We start from the raw sequence: 26740 nt of genomic DNA on the forward strand, positions 1-26740 counted from the left end.
TTTTGTGGTTCTGAAAGGTGACTCAACAGAATGTGGAAATTATCGAACAAGGGCATGGCTATTACACACAGGTGAAATCTTGCTGAAGATCACCTAGCAATGATTGCAGCAGAACATTGACAGGAAGCTGCCGGAAAGTCAAGGCAGATTCAGGAGAGGGCTGAGAACAAGGGCTATCAGATGTGAGCTGGATCTTGGCTGAAAGCTGAGAAGACCAGTAAGATGTTTTCTTGTGTTTCACTGAGTAGGCAAAGGCCCTGGACATCGTCCATCAGCACACACTCTGGATAGCCCCGACAAGAATGGGGATCCCACCACACTTCACTGTGCTCATGAAGAGCCTCTACATGGACCATGACGCAATTGTACAGTCAGGGCATACTGCGTGCTTCAAAATCACAACGGACCAGTGTCAGGGTTGTGTCTTTTTCAGACCGAGTCACTCTGCATGCTGAGTAGGTAACACAAGAGACTGGATTACATGAATATATGCGGCATAGGGATTGGAGGAAGGCTCATTCACAATCAGCAATACACAGATGACACCACCTTGCTCTCTGAAGTTGAGGTTACCCCCCACCCCCACCCCACCTGTGGAGCACAATAGTGGTCTCTCACCTGGAGTGCCCAGGAGTGTCGCTCAGGAGCAAGCCATCCTCGCTGCCCCCGTAAGCCAACAGTGGGTGACATGTCTGCATGTGATATGCCCGTCGGTGAATCGGGTCACAATTAGCCGGTGCCTGGCTACCTGTCTTGCTTCAGCAGGTAAGCACACCAGGTGGGCCCAGGACCAAGGAGCGAGGGGGTAACCTCACTTACAGGAAAATAAGTGTCTATTTTGGAAGTCAGACGCAAGCTTGCTCTGAAACTCTGCATTGATCTGCTTACTCAGGCCAAGGGGAACCCAAGCCTGCTGCTCACGTACCCAAAGCAGTCTTCTCCCAATATTCCTTCCCATCTGGACCCTGCCCATCTTCCTGACTTCATCTCCTACCACAACTCTGCTTGTCACTATGCCTTAACTCACTGCCACTGAGTCAATTCCGACCCAGAGCGACCCACAGGACGGGGTGGCACTGCCCCTGGGGTGAGGGGACTGTTGCTGTTGGCAGGAATGGAGAAGCTCAACTTTCTCCCACAGAGGAGTCCAACCTTCGGTTAGCGGCCCAACAAGTAACCACTACACCACTGTGGCCCCTACTTTCTTCCTTCTGAACCCGAAATTCTGCTCACCTAGCCCCTCAAAGTGAAGGTATCATTGTGGGGGCTCAGGTGCCATCTCCTCACGCATGCAGAGGCCGGGTGACGAAGCCAGGACACGGTGAGAGCAGAGGAGCTTGTGCAAGGTAGTTCACGGGCCACACACTTCCAGATCATCACTGGGCGGCTCACCACAAGGTCGCCAGCTCAAAACCACTAGCTGCTTCCAGCAGCAAGATGGGGCTGTCTGCTCCTTCGCAGCCCTGAAAATGCTACAGAGGAGGAACGGACTCAGTGGCTGTGGTTGGTGCCAGAAGAGCACACATCTCCGTCTTACAAGCTGTCCATCCAGAAGTGTAGTGAGATCTCATCTCACCTAATCTGGACCCATTATCAGGAAGGACCCGAACCCCCAAACCCCCAAAACCCCAAGCTAAACTCACAGCCATTACGTGGATGCCGACTCAGAGTGAGCCCGCTCTGGGTTTCTGATACTGTAATTGTTTATGGGACTAGCAAGCCCTCTCTTTATCCCATAGAGTGGCCGGTGCTTTCTAACGGCTGACCATGCAGATCAGAGCCCGGCGCATAACCACTGTGTGCCATTAGGGCTCCTTCAGGAAGGGCCCGGCCCTGGAGAAGGACATCAGGCTTGGTACCCGGCGGATTGACACAGTGGCTAGCACCGCCGGCTCAAGCAGTTCAACAACTGTGAAGACGGCTCAGGACAGTCAGGGTGGATGGTCCTGCTCTGCACTGACCTCAGTGTAACTTAACAACAACCCCTCAACCCCGCTCCTTTTGCCCAGCTGACTCCTCTCAACTGCGGCTGGGCCGTATCTCCCGACATTGTTAGTGGGGGTGGGGGTGCCTTCTCAAGTGACCTTTTTGCTACCTTTGAAAACCAAGGTGCTGTAAGGCAGGCTTGTGGTTGTAACATCAGTCTTAAGAATGGAAAGGGGGGGACATAGGGACACAGGGACACCCCAGCTGACCAAGCATGGTGACTGAAGAGCAGAGGCAGGGCTCCCCTGGGCAGGGGTGGTGGTCCTCCCATTTCCATCCCGACTGTGTCTCCTCTCACGTAGTCCTTCCCAGGCCTCCCCATGAGTGTGTCCAGGTTAGACCAGCTCCACGGGGTTTCAGAAACACCACAGCTCTGCCCTCCTCGGATTTCGACCGTGAACCTCCCGGAGCCTCCCTGGCACAGGGCCAGCCTTCCACTGTGGTCCCTCCTGCCCCTGTCTTCCTTAAGAATCAATCCACAAGCTCTCTGCTCCTCCTCATGCAACAGACAGCTGCCTCTCCCGTTCCCATGCAGTCCCAGCTGCATCCCTGAGACACGATGGTGAAGGTTGGAATGAACGGATTCGGCCGCATTGGGCGCCTGGTCACCAGGGCTGCTTTCAATTCTAGCAAAGTGGATGTTGTTGCCATCAATGGCCCCTTCATTGATCTGAGCTACATGGTCTGCATGCTCCAGTATGATTCCACCCGCAGCAAGTTCAATGGCACTGTCAAGGCTGAGAATGGGAAGCTTGGCATCAATGGGAAGGCCATCTCCATCTTCCAGGAGCGAGATCCCACCAACATCAAGTGGGGTGAGGCCGGTGCTGAGTACGTCGTGGAGTCCACCGGTGTCTTCACCACCATGGAGAAGGCCGGGGCTCACTTGAAGGGCGGTGCCAAGAGGGTGATCATCTCTGCCCCATCTGCCAATGCCCCCATGTGTGTGATGGGCATGAACCACGAGTACAACATCTCCCTCAAGATGGTCAGCAATGCCTCCTGCACCACCAATGCTTAGCCCCCCTGGTCAAGGTCATCCATGGCAATGTTGGCATCATGGAAGGACTCATGACCACAGTCCACACCATCACTGCCACCCAGAAGACTGTGGATGGCCCCTCTGGGAAACTGGCACGATGGCCGTGAGGCTGCCCAGAACATCATCCCGCATCTACTGACACTGCCAAGGCTGTGGGCAAGGTTATCCCGGAGCTGAATGGGAAACTGACTGGCATGGCCTTCCGTGTCCCCACCCCCAATGTGTCCGTCGTGGGTCTCACCTGCCATCTGGAGAAAGCTGCCAAGTGCGATGACATCAAGAAGGGGGTGAAGCAGGTGTCTGATGGTCCCCTAAAGGGCCTCCTGGGCTACACCAAGGACCAGGCTATCTCCTGTGACTTCAACAGTGACCCCCACTCTTACACTGAGGACCAGGATGTCTCCCATGACTTCAGCAGTGACCCCCACTCTTCCACTGAGGACCAGGTTGTCTCCCGTGACTTCAGCAGTGACCCCCACTCTTCCACCTTTGAGGCTGGGGCTGGCATTGCCCTCAACGACTGCTTTGTCAAGCTCATTTCCTGGTATGACAATGAATTTGGCTACAGCAACAGGGTGGTGGACCTCATGGTCCACATGGCCTCCAAGGAGTGAGAGCCCCCCTGGACCAGCAGCCCCAGCAACAGCACTAGAGGAAGAGAGGCTCTCAGTTGCTGGGGAGTCTTCACCTCCAATTCAATCCCTTAACATACTGAGAATATAACATCCGAACCCCCTGAAGGAAGGGGAGGGGCTTAGAGAGCCGGACCTTGTTATGCACCATCAATAAAGTACACTGTACCTGGAAAAAAAAAAAAGAATCGGTCCCCTGCCCACCTGTGGACCAGTCATCACGCTGTCCTGACGACCACATTTTCACTTTCTGCCCATGGCTATACTCAATAGGTCTCTGCGGAAGCTGACCAAAGGCAGCGCACGTGCCTTGGCGTGGTGGGCATGGTGGGGACCCTGCGGGGTGTTTCCTGGCATCCTTAGCCATCTTGGGGAGAGGGAGAGTGAACACCTGAGAAATGGGGGCTGTTTCTGGAGGTGGGTAGAGACCTCCCTGCAGCCACTAAGTTGGCATCTTGAGCCGACTACGATTTCTCCTCTCTCCTGTCCCCACATCTCCCTGACGATCTCCATCCATCCATCTCTGCCCTCCGGGGCCACCATGGTCCTCTTCTCCGTCGTGATCACACTCAGCTGCCCGCACGCCAACACCGCCAGTGGAGGGATGTCAGCGCCATCTGTAGCCCTGCCCCCACCCCCTACTGTCCATACGGCTGCTTTTGCCCAAGTCGCCTCTGCTCAGTCGGTCCCTTCCTGGCATGAATACCCTGTGTTTCAGAAAAGAGTTAGCTGGCCGTGTGGGGCTGAGGCCACGTGTGGGTGGGGCACTAAGCAGACCTGGGGTCAGGCAGGACGGCCGAGGGGCTGGATTGTGGGTGGTGTGGTGTTCAGGAGTAGCAGCGGTCCCACAGCTTGCAATTTGGGTCGGTCCTCGGAGCTGGTATTCTGCATGGCTGCAGGAAGGCCCTCCCTCCCCTCTCATTGGGTGACCAGAGCGCTGGGCACAAGGGGCATCCCCATCGCACACTGGCCTGTGGTCAGCACTCGTGCTTAGTTCCTGATGCTGCGGCATGTTCTGTGTGCACTCAGGGCCCTTTCTGGCTGAGCCTGTTCACAGGCTAGGGGCACATCGGTGTACTGAGTGCATGGCTGGGTGGGGGCCCTGCAGGTTTGGGGCAGATGGACTGCCTATGGAGACAGAAGTTCACTGGGGAAGGGACCTCCAAATCCTACATTCAGCCCTTTACGTTCTGGGTGGTGCAGTCAATTCCTATGGGGTCCCTCTCTCTTGGGTACCCAACTGACAACAAGGAATGAGCCTTACCTGTGAGTTGTTGATTTAACGTGTCTCAAGGCTCAATCTTACATGTGACTTTGGGCTTATGAATGATTTTACTATTAAGTGAAATTATAATTGAAATCCAAGCAAAAATTCCCATCATCCCACTTCCTACAATGTTTTAAGGTCTATATAAATTTTTAGCCTAAGTTCTTCGATTTTACTAAAAAGACGTAGGCTTCTCAGAACACGAGATTGTCTGTCTTGTTCACTGCTATTCCTGGTGCCGGCACTCGGGAGGTGCCCAGTCCCCTGAAGTGTCTCAAGACCAACACATTTAGTGAGTGGAGAGGTGAATGAGTGAGGTTTTATAAAATATATTTGGCACAGTGTAACAGGCAACCTTTGTGCTACACACTGCAATTAACGACCACCCACGCCCACTCTGGGTGATGTTTGGGAAAAGGGTAAATAACAAACAGGCCCTTAGAGTGACCCGCCCCCTGAGTCTATCCCAGTGACCTCATGTCCAACAGAGGCAGCCCGGCCCAGCCCTGTGTCAGCCGGACAATTGTTGACCCCGTGAGTCCACTGTGGTGCCACGGTGTCAGCCCACCTCTCGAGAGGGTCTTCCTCTGTCCACTGCCCTCCTACCGTGCCATGCATGATGCCCCTCTCCAGGCACTGCCCCTCCTGATGCCATGTCCACAGCTCATGGAACAAAGTCTCCACCGATGCCCTCACGTCTCGGGAACAATCTGGCTGGACTCCCTCCTCCACAGATCAGCTTGTTCCTTGCCCTCCATGTTCCTCGCCTCGCTCCACCATGCAGATTGTCGAGAGGACACGTGGTGCTGTCCAGGCAGTGGAGGCTCTGAGAACTGGAAGGGTCTTCAACCTGCATCCCCCCAGAACCACAGGTGTATCACACTTCCTGCGCCCCAGCAACATGGAGAGGTAGCCTGTTTTGACTCCCTGAGAGTGCTGAAGGCTGGGGCTGCCTGCAGGATCACAAACAGCACCCCGCGGTGCCCTAACTGCAGCCTTGACCCATGTGCTAGACTAAGAATCCACTGGCCCTGCCGCCTCCCCAGTATGCGCCCACCCGACAGCATGCCTTGTGGAGGTTCTCCCGCCGCTGCCACCTCTGCTGAGCCGGGGGACACTCCAACTTCTCCCCTGGGGTGGTTCTCCACCTTCCTCGCACCCCCACCCTGAAAGCCCACCTTTCCCATTGCCTTTCCCCTTGTCATCCGTGGGTTGGTTGCCACTGCTGTAAGGCCCACGGTGGGCCCTGGGAGCAGGTGATGTGGCCTCAGGAAGGGTAAAGCCCCGCCGCCTCCCCATTGGGAAGACACGCAACTCCTTCCCCTTAAATCCTGTAAATATGTCAGAGCTTCTCTGCAGAGTGCACAGCAGCCTGGAGCACTCAGCTGAAGGCGCAGGTTTGAGAAATTTGTGACAGTTTGGCTGAGACAATGAGAAGGAGGGAGGGAGGGAGGGAAGTGGGGAGAGAAAGAGAGAGAGAGAGAGAGAGAGAGAGAAAGAGAGAGAGAGAGAAAGGGAGGGAGCGGGAAGGAGAGAGGGGGAAGAAACACAAGCCATTGGAGAATGAGATGGGGAGGAGGAAGAGGGAGGTGGAGAGAGAGGGACGATGGTGAGAGACAGAGTGGGGAGAGGCAGAGGGGAGGCGGCAGGAGGGAGAGGGAGAAGAGGCAGAGAGCCTCAGTACTGAGCGTGCCATTTCTCTTCCTTAAAGAAGGCACCAGCCCCGACAGAGCCATCCTTTTATTTCCATGTTAGGGTCCCCAGAGCATTTTTATTTAGGTACCAATCTCTTTAAAGACACCGTTTTCAGCAAAACATACAAACACCCAATTCACTGGGGGTGGAATCTGCCACGGCAGTTCTGTGGATGAAGAGCTATTTTGTACTGTTTTGTGAACAAGGCAATTTTAATGGTTGGAGACCCTCCTGGCTGGCTGGAGGATTCCCGTGGCTCCTGGCAGAATCCCTGGTCTGCGGCGCTTCTTCCTGCACATCACTGGCACCTGGAGGCTGCACCTCCTTCCACCCCAAAGGGGATGTTCCGGCTTGTCTTGTCCCCATCCCTCTAAGTACCTGGTGCTCCTGTGCAAGCTGACCGCTCTCCAGGGCTTGGTGCAGGGGCAGGGGAGATGAGTCCTGGGTGCCGGCAGCTTTGAGTGCCCTGTAGCTCCTCTGACTTCCTCCTCTTGGTTTCAGAAGGGGCCTGAAGGTGTCTTCATACGACCTTCCCCATCACGGGCAGTAAGGTGCCACCAGAAATGGAAACATGCCCTTCACACGGCCTTGTCCTTGGCACCTGGCCAACTCCAGGGCAGGCAATCAGGACTCCTTCCTGAAAACCGCTGGCCCAAGGGTACAGCCTTTTACATTCTGCGTGGTGTTAGCCAATTCCTTTGGGAAACGTGTCTCTTGGGTACCCCACTGACAACAAGGAATGATCCTTGCCTGTGAGTTTTTATTTAATGTGTCTCAAAGTCTTAATCTTACATGTGACTTTGGTCTTATGAATGATTTTACTCTTAAGTAAAATTATAATTGAAATCCAAGCAAAAATTCCCATAATCTCACTTCCTACAATATTTTAGGCCTATGTAAATTAGACTGTACTAAAAAAAAAAGTGTGCTTCTCAGAACATGAGACTGTCTGTCTTGTTCACTGCTATTCCTGGTGCAGGCACTCGGAAGTTGCCCAGTCCACTGAAGCTTCTCTAGATGAACGCACTTAGTGAGTGGAGAGGTGAATGAGTGGAGGTTCCGTTTTATAAAATATATTTGGCACAGCTTAACACCAACTCCTGGCCACCCTTTATAGGGTTTCTAAGACTCGGTAAATTTTTATGGGAGCAGGTGTTCTCACCTGCCTCCTGAGGAGTGATGGGTGGATTAGAACCACCGACCTTGCAATCAGCAGCCATTTCTTACCAGAAAGCACCACTAGAGCTCCTTGCAATGGCTATGACATCAGGCTGGTCTTCCAAGTTTCCTCCTGTCTCTGATTCCCGGGAAATCGCCAGAGTCACCTACAGCATTCCCTGACTTTCTCCAGGAGTTTGCATTTGCTCAATAAAGCACAGGCTGGTGACGTTACTCTGTGTTCTTACAGGACCATGGCCACCCTTTTATGGGGTGCTGGTGGGAGGCAGAGTGGGATACATGTGGTGCTGCTAGCTGCAAGGTCAGCAGTTCGAGTCCATCAGCTTCTCTGCCGAAGAACGAGGAGGCTTTCTGCTCCCATGAAGATTTAGCCTCGGAAACCCTTAGGGGCAGTTCTACTCTGCAGGGTCACTGTGAGTCTGAATCGGGCCCCAGCAGTGAGCGAGCGAGTGAGCGAATGAGCAAGTGAGTGTGTTATGGAAGATTTTCAAGTCTTAGTCTCGGTGAACGTGACCTTACTAGCATTGAAATTGCATTTTTGTGATGAGATGCTTTCCCGTGGGGCCACACTAAAGGAGGGTCCCTGGCTGAGGGTCATGTCCTGACAGAGGCAGAGATTCAGGTGATGCTTGGACAAACCCAGGAACCCGGGGGTCACTGCCTCCCCAGGAAGAGAGAGACAAAGGGGGAGTCTCCCAACGTTCTACGAGAGCTGGGGCCTTCCTTTCGGAAGTCCAGCTCGCAGCACCGTGTGAGAAGAAATCCCTGCTTTCCGTGCCATCCCTTCCAGGCACATTGTGACCACCCCCGGGGGACGGCTGCTCGGGCTCCGTGCCGGTCTCCCACCTGCTTCTCTTGCTCAACCAGCCACCGGGCACGGGACTCTGGCAGAGGAGGGACAGCTCGGACCCGCGCACTGCCTCAGATGGCTGCCGGGCATGTCACAGGGTGTGTTGGACTATGTTTCCTCTAGGCTCTTCCCAGGGTTTGAGATCTCTGTACGTCGTTCATACGCGGAACCCGGATGGCACGGGCAAGTTCTCAGATGCCAACCAAAGATTGGTTATGCAAACCCACCTGGCGGATCTGTTGGGAAACGTCCTGGCTTTCTGTCCCCATGGAGACGGCAGCCTGGGGGTGCCGCGCTAGTCTACTCTGCCCACAGGGCCACTGGGAGTCAGAAAGGACTCTGTGGCCGTGAGTCTCGGAGACCTGCGCCTGCGAAGACGGCTGCTTTGGAGCCCCCGGGGGCAGTTCCTGTGAGTGGGGACTGATTCAAAGACACCCGGCCTTAGCGACAGGGTGCCAAGCATAGCACATTGCTGCCCTTCAGCAAGGGTGTAGACTATGGCTTTCCCTTCAGCGTTTGGATTAGCTTCTGTTTTTCATTTAAATTTTAACGCATTTGGATTTTTCTGATGTAAGAAGTGAGACTTTGATATGATTTTCTCTCTCTCAACTGCTTGAGTAAACACATCCCCATTTGTGTCATTACGGCTCCTTCACTAACTTGACATGGCAACTAAGCCAATGCCAGATCTTCTGTGACCCAGAGCGCGCGCCTGTTCCATTGATCTATCTATTTTGATACCCGTGCTGGGAGCTCGCCTTACACAAGGACACGTGGCTGAGCTACTGCCCGCTTCCTCTCTCCACCCCCTCTTCCTTGCTCCTCTTCAAACTCTCCCATCGCTGATAGTTAGCCTCCCTGATGAAATTCAGAAATAATTTTTAGATCCCCCTAAATATCTTACCTCAGGCATTTGTTTGAAATTAGACCATTGGAGAGGTAGAGGGTGGGGATGGACCTTATAAGAGATACTTGGTTTTCCTTTCCCAAGACATGGAATTCTAAGTTCCAGCATCAAGTCTGGGTGCATTTATTGCGCAGCCCCACGTGATGACTACAGGGAAAGGGCAGCACAGTGGAGGGCAGCGGACAAGGGGCAGCCCTCAATGTGATGGCCTGGCACAGTGGCTTCCACAATGGGCTCAAACATAACCTCCCTGTGCGGTGACACGGGTCGGGCAGCGCGTCATCCTGTTGTGCGTGGCATTGCACGTAACAACATCCCTCATGGACTGTTACCTCCATCTGCTGAGAGCATCTGAGGTGTTTGCGATACGCTTCCGGGCTTCTTCTTGCCTTTCTATCGTTCTCCTGCTTATTTGACACATGGTACTAACCCAGCGCATAGTTAATGCATTGAAGAAAAGGAGCGTTGGTGACAGAGATCTTAAAGCACTGGGCTGCTCACCAAGAGGTCAATGGTTCCAACCCACCCATTGGCTCTAGGGAGAAGGATGTGACAACCTGGTCCAAGGAAGATGGCAGCTCTGAAAGGCCCGTGGGACATTCTACTCTGTCACGCGGGGCCCTAGGAGTTGGAATGGTCTCAACAGCACTCACTGACGGTCCAGGTTAGGGATTGACCCGTGGCTCATCCCACTGTGGCTTCAGTTTGTTATTCTACTTGCAGTTGGCCCTGGCTGACGATGGCATTGCCTTGGGATGATGCTCTTCTCAATTTACCTCTGAGGTGAGTAACATATCTCATTACTGTATCATTTTTCATTATGATCTCTTTTATTAACAATATCTTTATAAATATAATCCCATCCTTTGTGGTTGGACACCTACAGAGGTACCTTGGTGCAGAGCTACCAAGCCTGCTATCGTGCGGAACCCCACTCACAGTGGGGTAGCGTCCCTGCAGAGGGGGAGGGGCTAACGCTGCCCTGGTGGCTTTCTCAGGTGGTCAGCCACTGCAGGAGTGGCAGTCTCATCTGTGTCCTGCGGATGGGCTGGTGCGTTTAGACCATTGGCCTTTCGGTACACACAGGAGCACTTTACACTCACTGCCATCCACTCACTGCTGACCCAAAGCAACCTCTGTGGGATCCGAGACTATAACTGTTTGTGGGCCTAGAAAGTCCAGTTTTCCTCCCGCAGAGCAACTAGTGGTCTCAAATTGCCGACCATGTGGATCAGAACCTCAACTCCACCAGGGATCATAATGTACGCATACACGAAAGGGGGGTCTCAGGAAGCTTGTGGGAAATGAGAATCAAAGAGAATAGACTTTTACCATGGAAGCTCTTTCACACATTAAGCAACCGACAAATCATACAAATTTACTCTGATGGAGAAGAAGAGTCAGTCGGACACTCAGCGTTCTGTCGGTGTGGCGATAACTTCCTGGGTAGAAAGTTCTGGAAAATCTGGATTATCTTTGGGGACAGGGACGACACTTCTAGTCAGAAATTCAGGGAGAGTGGCACGTACGGCCCTTTTCTTCTCCTGTGTGTTTTTTGGTAATATTCCTCTCCTTTCTGGTTTCTGCTAACGGCATTAGGGAGAGGACGGTCTTTGGGGTTAAGAAGCAGGGTCCCCTGGGGCCGTGGGTAGCCCCTCCTGGCCCTGTTAGTGTTTTCAACAGTAAGTCATGCACTTGAACTCCCATCGGCAGACACCTGGGAACGGGAGCCCCAGCACATTGCAGGCGGTGACATTGCTGACGATACGATGTGCGCAGTAAGGACTACAGGAAGATCAGAGATCTGGGGTCGCCTGCACTGGATAATGAGGATCTACTCTAATGGATGGTGTCTCCACAGGAGAGAAACGAGGCTCTCTGCTCACGTAAAGCACTGCAGGCTCAGAAACCCCAGAAGCAGATCTGCCCTATTCTATAGGGTTGCTGAGACTCAGCCTCAACTTGATGGCAATAAGTTTCACTTTGAATAGACAAATATATATATATATATATAACTATACAACAAAATTGTATTTAGTATACATATACACACGTATACATATACAAATAATGTTATAGTTATATATAATATATAAAAATTATATTATAATTATATACAAAAATTTCTCTCTCCATATCTCTCTACAGATTTGGATCAGTGGCTCTCAACCTTCCTAATGCCACAACCCATTAATACAGTTCCTCATGTGGTGGTGACCCCCAACCATAACATTATTTTCATTGCTACTTCATCACTCTCATTTTGCTGCTGTTATGAGTCAGGCGACCCCTGTGAAAGGGTCATTTGACCCTAAAGGGTCGAGACCCGCTGCTCTAGATGACATACGTAAAACAAGGTACTGGATTACTCTGTCGAGTGAAGCAAGGTTTCATGAAAAGGATTGTGTGACGGGCTTCTCAGGACTCTAAAACTTGCTCATCACGAAGCACTGACACACATCTTGAATGAGGGTCCAGGTCTGGGCAGGGCCACTTAGCTAATGGTCTCCCCATTATGACTGAAAACGGGGACTGTTCCCTCAGCGTGGGTGGGGGGAGACTAGACTGGGGAGAGGAGTCTTAGAGACCCATAGACTGTGCTTGGGAAGAAGCCACACTTGACCCCCAAGACCAGCCCCTTAGCTCCCCTCCGCCCCTCCCTGAGGTGCTGGCTTCTCCCTGCGCGGTGAGTCAAACCCACGGCCCGGATGACGGAGCCCGAAGAGAGGAGCCACGTGACAGGAGCAGGTCCTTGGGGAGCTCATCCCCCAGCTTTGCTCTGCGGTGCTTCTGAGAATGAAGCGTACAAGGAAGAGATGAAAGGCTATCCTGGGGCGGCCACCGAGCCTTCCAACACAATGAAAATCTCTGTTATTTTAATGAACACTGACAAACACCTGTGCAGGTGTCTATAGGATCCTAAGAGGAACCCCGGAGGACTGTGGTGAAGCAGAAGGCTGCTGACAGGGTCGGCCCACCAGCTGCTCCACACGGAAAAGACCCCAGGATGCTCGCTGGCAAAGATCACAGTTCTTCCCTGTCCTACAGGGCCATTGGCTCCTCGACGATGGCTTATCTGATCCTACAGGAAGACACACTCTGTGTCCGTCGAAACCCCACCATTGCATCTTGAGACGTACTCTTGGTACGTCGTTAAATGGCGTGTAGATCTTCCGTCAGAGGACTCTGCTCCTGTAATTGACTCCTCTCCCTTTTGGTGGTCATCCCCCCGGGTTTCCCTCCTCTCTCCGAGAGCTGTTGACCGTGGGGAAGAGCGAAGGCGCTGCTCTGAGCACTGAGCTGCGTCTGACTGAGGGCATGGCTTGCCCATCACCTCTCACGCATGCGGAAGCTGGACACTGAGTAAGGACATCGGAAGAAGAATCCATGCACTGCTATAACGGTGCTGGTGAAGAACCTGGAAAGTACCGAGGACTTCCTGAAGGACAAACAAATCTGTCCAGGAAGGAGAACGGCCAGACAGCCCCTTAGCAGCGGGGATGGTGAGACTTCTGACATACTTTGGGCATGTGATCAGACAGACCAACCACAGGAAACGGATGCCATACTTGAGACAGCGAGGGGCAGCCTGAAGAGGAAGATGCCAGACCTGGTGGATTAGCGCAGCGTCTGCAAGGACGGCTGGAGCTTGATGAAGACGGTGAGGAGGGCGCAGGGCCGGGCCGCGGTTGGTTCTGTTGTGCACAGACCCTCTGGGAATCACAGCAGACCTCACACACCGCCGTCATCCACTCCAACCTGCTGTGTTGTTCCAGGCAATAGGTAGCAACCCATGTGGTAATGATGAAGTTGCCCCACATAGGAAGCTCAGGTGATACACAAGTATCTACAATGTTAGGATCATAACATCGCCCTACGTTAATAGTTACATCCAGATGAACTTCAATTTTTTAAAGCGAGGTGTAAGCTATTTGCTCTTTATTAGGTTATCATCCTTAAAAAAATCATTTTATCGGGGGCTCTTACATCTCTTAGAACATTTCATACATCCGTAGTATTGAGCATATTTGTACATAGATTGCCATCATCATTTCCAAAACATTTTCTACTTGAGCCCTCAGTATAAACTCCTCTTTTCCCCCCTGCCTTCCACACCTTCCTGCCCTCGTGAATCCTTGCTATTATTATTTCATATCTTCCACTGTCCCTTGTCTCCCTCAACAACTTTATATATAAATCATATAGACGGGTTTCAAAATGTTTGCATATGAATTCCAATATCTCTTCATTTTATTTTTCCAGGCCAGGAATTGTGTGTGTGTGATGGTTGTTTGTGTGTGCGCATGTATGTGTGTATGTGTCTAGCTATATATTTGGGGGTGTCTTGTAGTATTAGGGGTGTGATGTTCTTTTTACGGAGCTCTTTTTGAATTTCAAGTACATTTGCATTGAACAAAGAGGAGCTAAATGCCCAGGGAAGTCGGCGGATGTTATTTAATGCCTCTGCTTCTAGTAAGATCATTTCCGCAGGGTCAGACCTGGCAGGGAAGCCCGGAATGTCCCACTGGACTTGGAAGGGAGTCTTGCTGTGAGGTGACTTCTGTGACAAAAGGAGAACAAATAACCTTCAATAAATCAGCTCCGAGGGATGAACACAAAGAGCCAAACCAATAAATCAAATTCCGCAGCTCGGAGAGAAACCCCAGACTTAGTCCTCGCCTGCCTCTGAGCCTCTGAGGACAGGCTTCCTCTCTGGACGGCTGCAGCAAGGACAGCAGCTGCAGGCCTGGACGGAATGAAAGACCAGCCCTCGCCATGTCCACTGAACCCACCGTAGGGCCTGTGGCAGTGTGCCCCCAAGATCTACTCTCTCCAGGCACTGCCCACACGTGAGTGTGTCCTCAAGCACAGTCCTGTCCAGGCACTGCCCACACGTGAGTGTGTCCTCAAGCACAGTCCTGTCCAGGCACTGCCCACATGTGAGTGTGTCCTCAAGCACAGTCCTGTCCAGGCGCTGCCCACACGTGAGTGTGTCCTCAAGCACAGTCCTGTCCAGGCACTGCCCACACGTGAGTGTGTCCTCAAGCACAGTCCTGTCCAGGCACTGCCCACACGTGAGTGTGTCCTCAAGCACAGTCCTGTCCAGGCACTGCCCACACGTGGAAATCTCGAGCTTCGCAGACGCTGTGAAGACGTCTTGGCCTTCAGTCATTCCCATTGCCCGTTGCTTCCTGGATGCCGCGGGCCTTTCTTCTAGGCCACGTCTTTGTTCTAGCCACACACTGCTTAGCCCTCCAGAGATGCACCACCACCGGCTGCTGTCTGTGAGCCCGGTGCTCTTCTCCTGCTCACTCCCAGGTCCGAAGCTGGAACCCAGCAGTTACCCCAAGGTACAAATATAGGGCTTCCCACTCCTGTCAAGATGTACAGCCTTGAGATACCACATGGCGAACTGTCCTGCACAACACTCTGCATGGGTTGTGGCAGTTGGCTGGCAGATACGGATTGATGTCAAGTGAATTCTGCATCCTGACAGGCCTGTGTGTGGCAGGGTCGAACTGTGTTCCACAGGTCATCAGACCACCAGACTTTTATTCTGAAGATGTGCTTCTGTGTGGATTTAGTCTGCTAGCTTTTTCAGTTAGTGGTGGCATGATTCACAGTTTCCACCACTCAGGCAGCCTCAGTGTATCCAATACACCTGTGCTCATCATCACCATCTCCATCACCACCATAACCATCATCATCACCACCACTATCATCATCACCACCACCACCACCACCATCACCAGCACCACCACCATCATCACCATCATCACCACCACCATCACCACCACCATCACCATCACCACCACCACCACCATCATCATCACCACCACCAACATCACCACCATCACCATCACCACCACCACCACCATCATCATCATCATCATCACCACCATCACCACCACTATCATCATCACCACCACCACCACCACCATCACCAGCACCACCACCATCACCACCACCATCACCATCACCACCACCATCACCATCATCATTATCACCACTACCACCACCACCACCACCACCATCATCACCACCACCACCATCATCATCACCACCATCACCATCATCATCATCACCACCACCATCATCATCATCATCACCATCCTCATCACCACTATCACCATCATCATCACCACCACCATCATCATCACCACTATCATCATCACCACCACCACCATCATCATCACCACCACCAACATCACCACCATCACCACCACCACCACCACCATCATCATCATCATCATCACCACCATCACCACCACCATCATCATCACCACCATCACCACCACCATCACCACCACCATCACCACCACTACCATGACCATCATCATTATCACCACTACCACCACCACCACCACCATCATCATCACCACCACCACCATCATCACCATCATCATCACCACCACCATCATCATCACCATCACCATCATCATCATCAACACCACCACCATCATCATCACCACCATCACTATCATCATCACCACCACCATCATCACCACCATCACCATCACCATCACCACCATCATCATTATCATCACCACCATCATCATCATCACCACCATCATAATCACCACCACCATCACCACCATTACCATCACCATCACCATCACCACCATCAGCACCAACCATCACCACCACATCTCTATCTTCATCAAAGAGACTAACCAGAATTCATGTGAAAACCGGAGCCTGCTGAGGAGATGAAGGTCTACAAACAAATAGAAACCCTGGCGGCTCTGACGTCCAGGATGCAAAGCCACCAGCGGCTCCAAGGGAGAAAGGAGCTGGGGCTTCCCCTGCGCATGATCAGAGCACAGCAAACCCGGCGGGGTGGTGCCACTTGGTCTCTGGGTGCCCCGTGAGCCAGAAGCAACTTGACAGCACCCAACAACAAGCTGCTCTGGAACCTAGCTAATGGTCCGTATCAATGCCAACTTCCTGGTGTCGACTTCAGATATCACCTGGAGACAGAAGACATTGGGTAAGGAGTTGGGTGAGGGGTCTAAGGCAGTCGATGTACTAACGGTGCAACTTCTTGTGAGCTTAAAGCAACTTAAAAATAAAAACCAAGACTACAGAAGCCCATCAGATCGCTCCACGCACAGGCAATGGATCTTGGCCTCATAAGCAACCTAATTGGTTCTGGCGAGGATGGCTACAAAAGAGAGGAAGACGAAGACGAAGAGGAATATTTAGAGGAACTTGTAGGGTCAAAGGTGATTGTAGGGAGGACAGAGGAGCCACTATAAACACCTGCTCCGGAGGGTCTTGCTGGCAGAGATTAATCAGCTGCCTTGTCTGAACTGCCCTGCAGGAGAGGCACTGAGACCCTTCTTGTCCCTTCATTGCTGTGCTCACAACTCTGGGTCCAGGAAGGAACATGCTATTGGTCCGTCTACTGGAGCCAGGGTGCAGGGAGGGAGACATCCGGGCAGTAGTCTCACTGCGCTGAAGCCAGGGCTTCTGCATTGCGGGACTGTGGCCCCAATCGTTGGCTAAATAAGACCATCATGTCCCTAGGGATGAGTCAGAAAGCAGGGGACAGGGATAGGTGGGGCACGCGGATGGGAGGGATAGACAGGGTTTCACCCATGGGTGGTGCTCCATGCTCTCCCATCTTTGGAAAGTCCCTTCCCCTTAGCTTCGCAAATGTCTTGGCTGCTGTTGAGTCCCTCCTGTCAGCAGTTACAGTCTCAGAACCCACCGGCGGCACGATGAGCCAGGACTGACTCATGGCACTGAGCAGAGAGGAGCTGAGTCAACGCTGAGTCACGGGGGCCAGGCCACATTGCGCGGTCTAGCACCAGCTTCATGAGCATGGCTATGCTGGGGTCCATCTTAGTGGCCATTTCTCCATCCTGGCTTGTTCTCCTACCCTGAGAACTGAGAGTCCATCGCTGAGTTCTAGTACACACCGATGGCACTGCCATTGAAAGAGATGCTGTGACCACCTGCCGGTCCCACTGTTAGCATCTCTCCTTGTTAGGTGCCGCCCAGTCGATTCTGGACCACGTGACTCCATAGGAAGGTGTAGAACTGCCCCTTAGGGTCTCCGAGGCCACCTTATGGAAGCAGGCTGCCACATCTCTTCTCCTGCAGAATGGTGGTGGGATGGAAGGCCGACCTACCAACTACCGACAGCACGCGCCACCCACCCACCCCAGCCCCTGGGGTCCCGCCCCTTCTAGTCAACTGCATCCCCGTCCTTCTGTGTGGCTTTATTTCGGAGCATGGTTGGTGTTTCCTTTTCCTTAAGTTGGAAGCAGACCGTGGGCATCGGTCCGTCCATCAGTGTGTTTGGGGACATTCTGGGTGGCAGAGCTGCGGCTCTGGGTTCCGGCCCCGCATCTCCAGGGTGGATGTGGACAGTCACCCCTGTCATCGACGCCCGAGCAATGGTGGCTTTCAGAAAACATGGAGCTTTGCTCATACATAAAACCGAGTAACAGTGACACGGATCTTCCTGCTGTCAGCAGTGACTGGGGCGTCTTGATCGTGGAACAAAGTCTTCGAGGGACGGACGCTCTCAGCGTCCCCTCTGCCCTCCTGACGAGAGGGGCGGGTGATGCTAATGGAGGGGTGACATGGTGGCCTGGAAGAGCTCATGAGGACGGAGCAAGTTGCCCACGAGCAACCCAGGCTTCCCTTGGGCCACGGTCACCTCCACATGTCTGAAGTGCAGTGTTTTCACCAAACAGAACTCACTGCCATCGAGTGGAGGCCCTTAGACCCTATGGGACCCTACAGGGCAGGGCAGGACTGCCCCTGTGGGTTTCTGAGAGTGTAACTCTGTCCAGGACTAGAAAGCCCCATCTTGCTCCCTCGGGGCAGCTGGTGGTTTCAAACTGCCGACCTTGTGGATCGCCACCATGCCATCGGCTCTTGGATCGAGTCATACATTTGCCCGGGGCGTCCTCCCCTTGGGTAAGTCCTCCTCTTGTTGTGGAAACGGCAGCCTCTGCAGAAGGACTTTCTTGGAAAACCGCTCGGGGTCAGAGTGCGGTGCCTGCTGGGGAGAGTCGAGGCTGCTGTCCATGGACAGGTCCACCTCCTCCGCTCAGGTGGCCCTGCTCTGGGGATGATGCCAACAGCCTGATGCTTTTGTAGTTCAATGTTAACTGCATATTGGCCACTCTGGAGTCACGCAGAGCCCAGCCTGGGAGCCACGCTCTCTGTCTTTAAGTCCCCTGTCCCTCCTGGTGGCCCAGGACTCCTGTGTACAGATGCCCAGAGGAGGTCCTTCATGTGCACATGACACCGTGGTGTGCTGCCATCACTGTCGTCCATTCCCAAGAGATTTCAACACCCTAAGTACAGGCCGAGTGGCCCTGAGATTGTTCATGTTAGGTGTGTGCTTGGCTTGGCTGTGATTCTCAGGGGGTTGGCAGAGAGTAGACAAGGTGCTCCTCCATAAAGCCCTATAATCACCTCCCATGAGGTGATACAGTGTAGATGTGAACGCCCAGAAAAGTGCTCTCTCTCTCTCTCTCTCTCTCCCCCTCTCTCCCCAACCCCCGCCACTGCAATCTTTGCAGAGCCTGACCTCTGGTTCCTGAAACATTAACCAGCATTGGTCTCCAGCCTGCCACTTAGCTTACGTAGCAGCCTCATAATTTCATGAGCCGTTTTCTTGAAGTAAATCTCTCTGTGTAGCTGCAGAGAGGGAGCAAGAGAGAGAGAGAGATACTGTTATTGTTTTCAGGCCGCCCTCGGGGATATTCAACATTTGTTGCCAACCCCGTAAGTCAAGTGCATTGATCCTTCTTCAATCTCCCTTATTCATTGCCCCGTTCAGCGCGTATATGAAGTAGCTGAAATTTCCACGGCGTGGGTCAGGCTCACCCCTGTCTTCAGTGTAACGTGTTTGTGTTTTAGCATTTTAAAACGGCCTTTCGCATTCATTGGTCCTTTGCAACGTGCTGACCTCTGCTTGATCTCTTGACCTCTGCTTCCACGAGTGCTGATGGCGGTGCCAGTCCAGGGACTTGCTCGACCATTTCCCTCCGTCCCATTTACCAGGATGTTGTTTGTTGGTCCAGTTGTGAGGGTTTTGTTTCCTGTATCTTGGGGTCTGATTTGTACTGAAGGCGGCGCCTTATTCTTCATCGGTACATGCTTCAAGTGCTCTGGACTCTTCACAAGCAAGCCTGCGCCATCTGCCTATCAACGGTTGTCGATGAGCATTTGTCTGTTCCTGATTCTGCTTCCTGTAGTCCAACTTCTGGGATGGTTTGCTCAGTGACCCGACTGGACATGTCAGGTGGAAGGACACAGCCCTGATGCCCTGCTGTCTGATTTTACACCCTGTGGGAACAATTGCCTCTTGGCTCTCTCTATGCACAGGGTCCACGCGAGCTTGCTTACATGCTCTGGAAGTCTGTCTTCTCACTGTTACCTCTGAGGTGTATCATCCACGCTGTCGAATGCCTTTGCATTGTGAGGGAGCGCAGACAATCATCTCTCTGATCAGCCCTGCTTGTCAGCCAAGAGCCACCTGACAGTCATGAAGGGTGTCCCTTCTTCCACGGCCTCCTCTGAACCTGGCTTGCATTCCTGGGCGTGCCCTGTGGATGTAGGGCTCCAAGCACGTTGCAATGTCCGTCAGCGCAACGTATTGTGAGTGGTGGTAATGATGTTGATTAACAATGTCCACATTCCGCACTGGGTCATCTTTCTGTAGAACAGGCCCCCAAGGAATTTCTTCATTTATTATCATTCAGATTGCTACCTTCCAGTGTTGCCAGGGGAACTTTCACTTCTTCTGAGACCAGCAATCAACTTTTCAGTACAGCGACTCTGTGTATTCCTCCCATCTTCTGTTGCGGCATCTTGCCTCGTTCCTTAGTTTCTGCACAAAATCTTTCAAGATTGCAGTGTAAGCCTTCCTCCCCCCCCTCCCCCCATCTTTCAGGTTGGGAAATGCTGAGTGTACAACACTGAATTCTGGCTCCTGGTCTTTTGACAGTTCGTCACAGCGCTTTGCTTTGTCTTTATGAATCAGTCTTTCAATGTTCTACTTAGCTATTTTCCCATAGTTTCTTCTGCCCTCATTAACCACTTTGCATTTCTTTTGGTTTTTGTTCTTTCTTTCTATTTTTAATCATTTTATTGGGGGCTCATACAGCTCCTATCAAAATCCATCCACCCATCCATTGTGTCAAGCACATGTGTACATATGATACTATCATCATTTCCAAAATACTTTCTTTCTACTTGAGCTCTTGGTATCAGCTCGTTTTTGCTTTCTTTTTCATGACTGTTTGATTTCTTTGTGGGTGACGTCCTTAATGGCACCCCCCAACTCATCTATGCATCAGTATCCAATGCACCAAGTGTCGTCTTGAGACGGTCCACACATCAGGGGAGATCTCCTCAAGGTCATACTTGGCCTCCTGTGCACTTGTTTGAGTTTTCGTGACCTCCAACTGGAACTTGTCATATGTGCAATTGCTGGTCTGCTCCACAGTCAGCCCTTGGCCTGGTCCCACCTGATGAGTCGTCTGATTCCTCTTCTTTTGCCCGGTGAGGTCCCCTTTCATCATTGCTGTTCAGGCTGCTGTGGAAGAGATCTTGAGTGCATAGGCCATTGGTGTGAAGAATTCTGTCACATAATCTCTGTTGATACTGTTGTCAGCAAGGCCACGGCTCCCGACCACCAATTCTACATCGGTTCCAGCTTTCGATCCCCAATCACCAGGCATCATCAATGCATCTTCATTGTAAGCCTGATTACTTTTAGGTGCACAAGCTGGTCGACATCTTTAATTTCTTCATCTTTGTCATTCACCGTTGGCGCTTCAGTTTGTAGTGAAATGCTATCAACCGCTCTTCGTAGCCATGAGGATCGGCAGATTGGGGCTAGACGTTTTCAGCCAGAACATCATAGGGCACCTGGAGCTGGGAGGGACACATTGCAGAGGGACAGAACTGCATTCACAACAGAAGAGAACATCCTGTCCGGAAATACAAGGCTGCCAGCATCAGGAAGCTATCTGTGCGCCCACTAGGCCCATCGGTAGGGAGGTAGGCAGGTTGGTAGGCAGGTAGGTAGTTAGACTGGTTTGCGAGCAGGTAGGTAGGTGCCTCCCTTGTTTGCTTCCCCGGAGAGCCTCAGACGGAGACAGCTCCTTAAGCGGCAATTCTCTTGTTCCCACTCCGCCTCCCCCCCTGGAACCACTAATACTCTTTGGACTCTGTGCCTCCCCTCCTCTCATCTTTTCACACAAGTGGAGTCAGATAATATTCGTCCCCAGCGTCATGCCCCGTGTGACCTGGTCCAGGATGTCATTTCCCTCGGAGGCTGACGAGTGACTTCCTGGTGCACATGCAGCACATTGTGCTGGTCCGGCTGTGGCCTGATGGGCACTGGGGTTTGGCCCATACTTTAGCTGCCATGAGTTGTGCTGCAGTGAACACTGATGCATGGACAAGTGTCTGTACCAGCCGCTGCGTGCCACTTTCTTGACCGTCTGCCCGGCCGGGGATGTCTGGGTTGTGTGGTGAGTCTCGGAACCACCAGATGGATGTCTATGGAAGCTGTGCCATTTGCATCCCTGTCAGCAATGGGTGCATGCTCTGAGTGTCTCTTTTTACAGGCCCCTTGGGCCACCCTAGGGTGCTTGGGCGATGTGGTGGGTTACGTGCCAGGCTACTAAACAGAGGGCCAGCAGAGCGAACATACCAGTGGCTTCCTGGGAGCAAGCAGTGAGCCTTGGTACCCCCAAGGAGTGCTAGGAACCCACTGGGATGGTGGGTTCGGCTGTGTGCTATGGGCCCCGAGGTGTCAGGACAGACCCCATGGCAGTGAGCAGGGGGAGGGTGGGGACGCAGAGCCAGGACAGGAGTGGGGTGTGCTGCCTGACACAAAGAAAGAACTCCTCTCTTGTGGGAGTAGGGAGTTCAAAGTGAGGCACATGAACCAGATCGCTCCTCCCTCCCTCCCTCCCTCCCTCCCTCCCTCCCTCCCTCCCTCCCTCGCCCTCTTCCTTCCGCTCCCCCCTCCCTCCCTCCTCCTTCCCTTATTTTGTGCACTTCCCGCATTTCCAGCACATCCTGTAGACACGAGGCAGGGAGCGACTGACTTCACGTTCCTTAATGCTGAAAGTCTTGGCTGGGAGAAGAAAGCATGGCCCTCAGGAGGCGCGATCGACGTGACGTGCCTCTCCCTCCAGCCCCCCAGCCCCAGCCCCCGGCTGCTGTGGGCCTGCATGATTTAAAGGAGGCAGGTGTGCACCTGCAGGTTGTGCGCTCAGGCGAGATGCAGGTGTAGGGTCGTAATTACTCTTAGCTTCCTGCTGGATGAAGAATGCTCATTTATACACACACACACACACACACACACTGTTCACCCAGAAGATACTGCGGGTGCATCCTAGAACACCTTGTGAGCAAGCAGGTCTGGGTATGCAGTGTGGACTCAGGGGGATGTGGCCCTGGAAGTCAGGTGAAGGAACCTGGGCCCTCAGGGACCTGCCAGCCCACCGTCAGTGAGGAAGGAGGGGTGCTGAGAGCACCCCCTTAGCCCCTGTGTCCCAGCATCCAGCTGTCGGATGCTGACTGTCTGACGTGTTGTGCCGGCTGCAGGAGGCAGCTGTCCTGGCCACAGCCTACTCCTGCCCTGAGGAAACCACGGGCAGGGCACCATCCATCTTCCTGGGCTTGGGGGGCCAGGCGGGGTAAGTAACAGCTTGTGGGAGGCTCGGCTTGCCCAAATGATCCTGGCCATTACTCTTCCTGAGAGCCCCGTAAAGGGAACATAAACTCACTATAAATCAGGAGCGTCTTAATGACTCACAGAAGAGAAACTTCCGCAGGCCAGAGGGGTGTGTGTGGCACTCTGCCAGCTGAGTCTCGGGTGGGGCATCCCAGAGAGAGGACACCTGTGTGCCTGGCCCACGCTGCTTCCTCTCTTTCTGCCCCCCCTCCCCACACTTCCTTTCTCCTTCCCTCTTACTCTCTTCCCCACCCTCCTCCCTCCCCACCCTCTGCCTCTCCCTGGCTGCTTCTGGGGAAAGTGTATGAACATGAAACACATTCTCCTCTTTCCCCCACGAAGCCAGAATTCACTGGAGAAAGAAATCTCAGCCTGGGCATCGCCTCCTGCCAAGCAGCCTGTGCAACCTCGCATGTAAGCAGCTCAGAATCCGACACCAGGGGGTTCCCAAAAGTCCATGGGGAAAGAGAAGGAAGTGGTAACGGAATCTTCCCAGGTGCTTTTGGAAAGCCCCTCATAGTGCTGGAAGATGAATCCCTCCAGATGCACCATGGACACAACTGACGGGAGCATCCCAAACAAGACAAGACACACAAGCAGAGTCACCGCCAGCGTCGACGTAGACCCACAGCCACCCTGTAGGACAGGGTAGGACTGCCACTATGGCTTTCTAGATTGCTACTCTTTGTGGGAGAAGACAGATTTTAGCTTTCTCCTATAGAACGGCTGGTGGTTTCGAACTGACAACCATGAGGTTAACAGCCCACTTCTTCATCACTATGCCACCAGGGCTCCTGCCAGCAAAGGGCTAAAGCAGAGCAAAGGAGAATAAAGAAGGCGCAGGATTGGGCAGGATTTCTTTGTCGCCATGAGCTGGAGGTGGTTTGATGAGAACTGACCATGCTGACAACTAGCTGGAGAGATGGGCGCCCTGGACGGAAGTGAACTGGACTTCCGGGGGGACGCCCCACCCCACCCATCGCACAGAGGCTACTAACTAGTGCCCGCTGAGTCAGTAGGGCTGGAAGGGGAATCCATTGGAGACAGCTTGGTCTATGGGAAGAGGTGGGTCTATATTATTGTATCTAATAACATACTATAATAAGAGAAAGAGTGGACCTAAGGCCTCACGGCGGTGTTCCAGGTTGCTCATCGACACTTACTTACAAAATAACAAGAGTGGAAACAACTGGAAAATCCTGGATACACACTGATTATAACATCTTGTCTACACTCCCAAAATGGTCACGAAAGTCTATAGCTATCGGTCTGAAAATGTCTCCATGAGACGCCACTTAGAGAACAGTCGGTTGCTAAGTAGCGTGGCGTCTGATTTTGTCATCCGTGCATTTGAATGACGGTGCCGTCGAAGACTACTGAAAGGACCACGGACTGCCAGAGGACAAACACGCCTCTTCTGAAACAAGGATAGCCAGCCGGCTCCTTAGCAGTAAGGATGGCGAGGCTTTGTCACGTGTACTTTGGGCACGTTGCATATCCATGTCTGCCAAAGGCTCTCATGCTTGGTAAGTAGAGGGTCAGGGAAAATGAAGAAGACCCTGACACCGTGGATTGACACAGTGGCTGTGCCTCTGGACTCAAAGAGAGCCACGGCGGAGAGGGAGGCACAGCGATGTTTTCTTCTGTCGGACACACGGTCGCCATGACTTGGGACTGATGGACTCAAAGGCACCCAACAACAACAACAACAACAACAACAACAACACTGGATCTGCCTACGTAGACATTCATCGGTAAATAAGAGACAGCCGAATAGTGACATTGGTGTATTTGCATGTCGGAATCTGAAGGTACTTTTATTGCCTTCTTATATAGCATTCTGCATTGGCTGAATACGCATGTCTACAAACACACCTATTGTAATAAACATACACTCATATGACGATGACCAGCCATCAGCTGAGTAAAGAGATACATACGAGGTGTCTTCAGGTGAAGACGTTGCTGTTAGCTGCTGTGGTGTCTGTTCTGACTCGCGACCTTGTGCACAACTGAGCAAAACCCAGACGGCCCTGCCCCATCCGCACAATCTTTGTTGTTGAACACGTGCCTGCAGTCACCGTGTCACTCCATCTAGTTGAGGGTCTCCCTCATTTTCGCTGACCCCATATTGACCAAAGCAGCCCTGATGGCACAGCGAGTTGACTGTTTGACTGTCAACCAGAAGGTGGGCGGTTCAAACCCACCAGCTACTGATCCGTGGGCACCGAGGGAGAAAGACAAGGCAGTCTGCACCCACAGACTGAGCGTCTCAAAGACCGCCTGGGGCGGTTTGACTCGGTCCTGTGGGCTTGCTATGAGTTGGCATCAACGGGTTGGAAGTTGGTCTTGGTTTGGGTCTACTTTGCCAAGCATGATGATCTTCCCCAGACACTGGTCCTTCCTGATCCCTTGCCCAGAGAACATGAGCTGAAGTCTTAGCACCTCCCTGCTAAGGACCATTCTGGCTGTAATTCCTCCTAGACAAGACTGAGTGAGGCCAGATTTCCGAATGCGAGAGAAGCGTTCTCGAAAGGCATTTTACTTGAACACGGAGCAAACGAACCGTTGGGGAGGGTCCTGTGTCTAGGCGCTGTATTCTATCTCCTTCAGCCCAAATGCTAAGGCTGTTTTTCATAAAAGCTCTTTATCAAATTGAAGCCTGCTTCCCCTATGCGTGTCTTCCATTTTTCATCATGTGTCAGCTCTGATAGAAGCATCAAAAGCAGGCTTGCCTGCTCTTACCCATATCTCATTATCTGTGCCGCCACCACGGACTAATCTGAAGACGCTGTCTCCTGCTGGCCCATGGTTTTCATGGTGATGAAATCCCCAAACCCACTGCCTGAGACTGATTCAGATGCACCGCAACCCAGGGGGACAGAGTAGAGCTGTCCCGTGAGGTTTCCAAGGCTGGGAATATTTCGGAGGCAGACTACTTCATCTGGGGCTTTGGAGAAGCCCATCATAGTGTGAGTCCCTGCTGAGAATCTGCATTTCACCGCGCGTCTATTGAATCAGAATCTGTGCTTTAGCCAGATCTCTGGTTGATGGATACACGCAAGCGAGAATCATCTGAGGATCGGTGGAAATCCCCGGGGAAGTAAGAGAACTGTAGATTTCTGGTTCAGTATATTCAGGACCGAGAGGAAAGTTCTCAGGAGGGATTCAGACCCGAATGGGCTTTTGCAAAGGCCTGGAAGTGGCCATGGGCTTCTGGATTGAACTGGTCAGGAGCCCTTTCCTTCACATTCTCCCCAGGTGAGGCTGCTGGGTTCCGACAGTCTTCCATGAGGCCCCAGGGTTTCTTTGGTGGCAACAGAAGCCAGGAAAAGAGGTTGCTATAGCTATCCTGGGCAATGTTCTAGAGAATGATGGGAATATCTGCCCAGCATCCTCCTCCCATTGAAATCACCAGCCTGAAGCTGTAGCAGATGAGTACCCGGACTTCACCCATCC

The 26740-nt window shown here is 52.7% G+C and overlaps 1 pseudogene; it reads left to right on the forward strand.

The window, feature by feature from the left end:
• The first annotated feature begins 2545 nt into the window (after positions 1-2545).
• Positions 2546-3642, forward strand: LOC142422316 (glyceraldehyde-3-phosphate dehydrogenase-like; annotated as a pseudogene).
• Positions 3643-26740: the final 23098 nt, after the last annotated feature.

Source organism: Tenrec ecaudatus, chromosome 12 (assembly GCF_050624435.1).
Source record: "Tenrec ecaudatus isolate mTenEca1 chromosome 12, mTenEca1.hap1, whole genome shotgun sequence".
Lineage (NCBI taxonomy): Eukaryota > Metazoa > Chordata > Mammalia > Afrosoricida > Tenrecidae > Tenrec > Tenrec ecaudatus.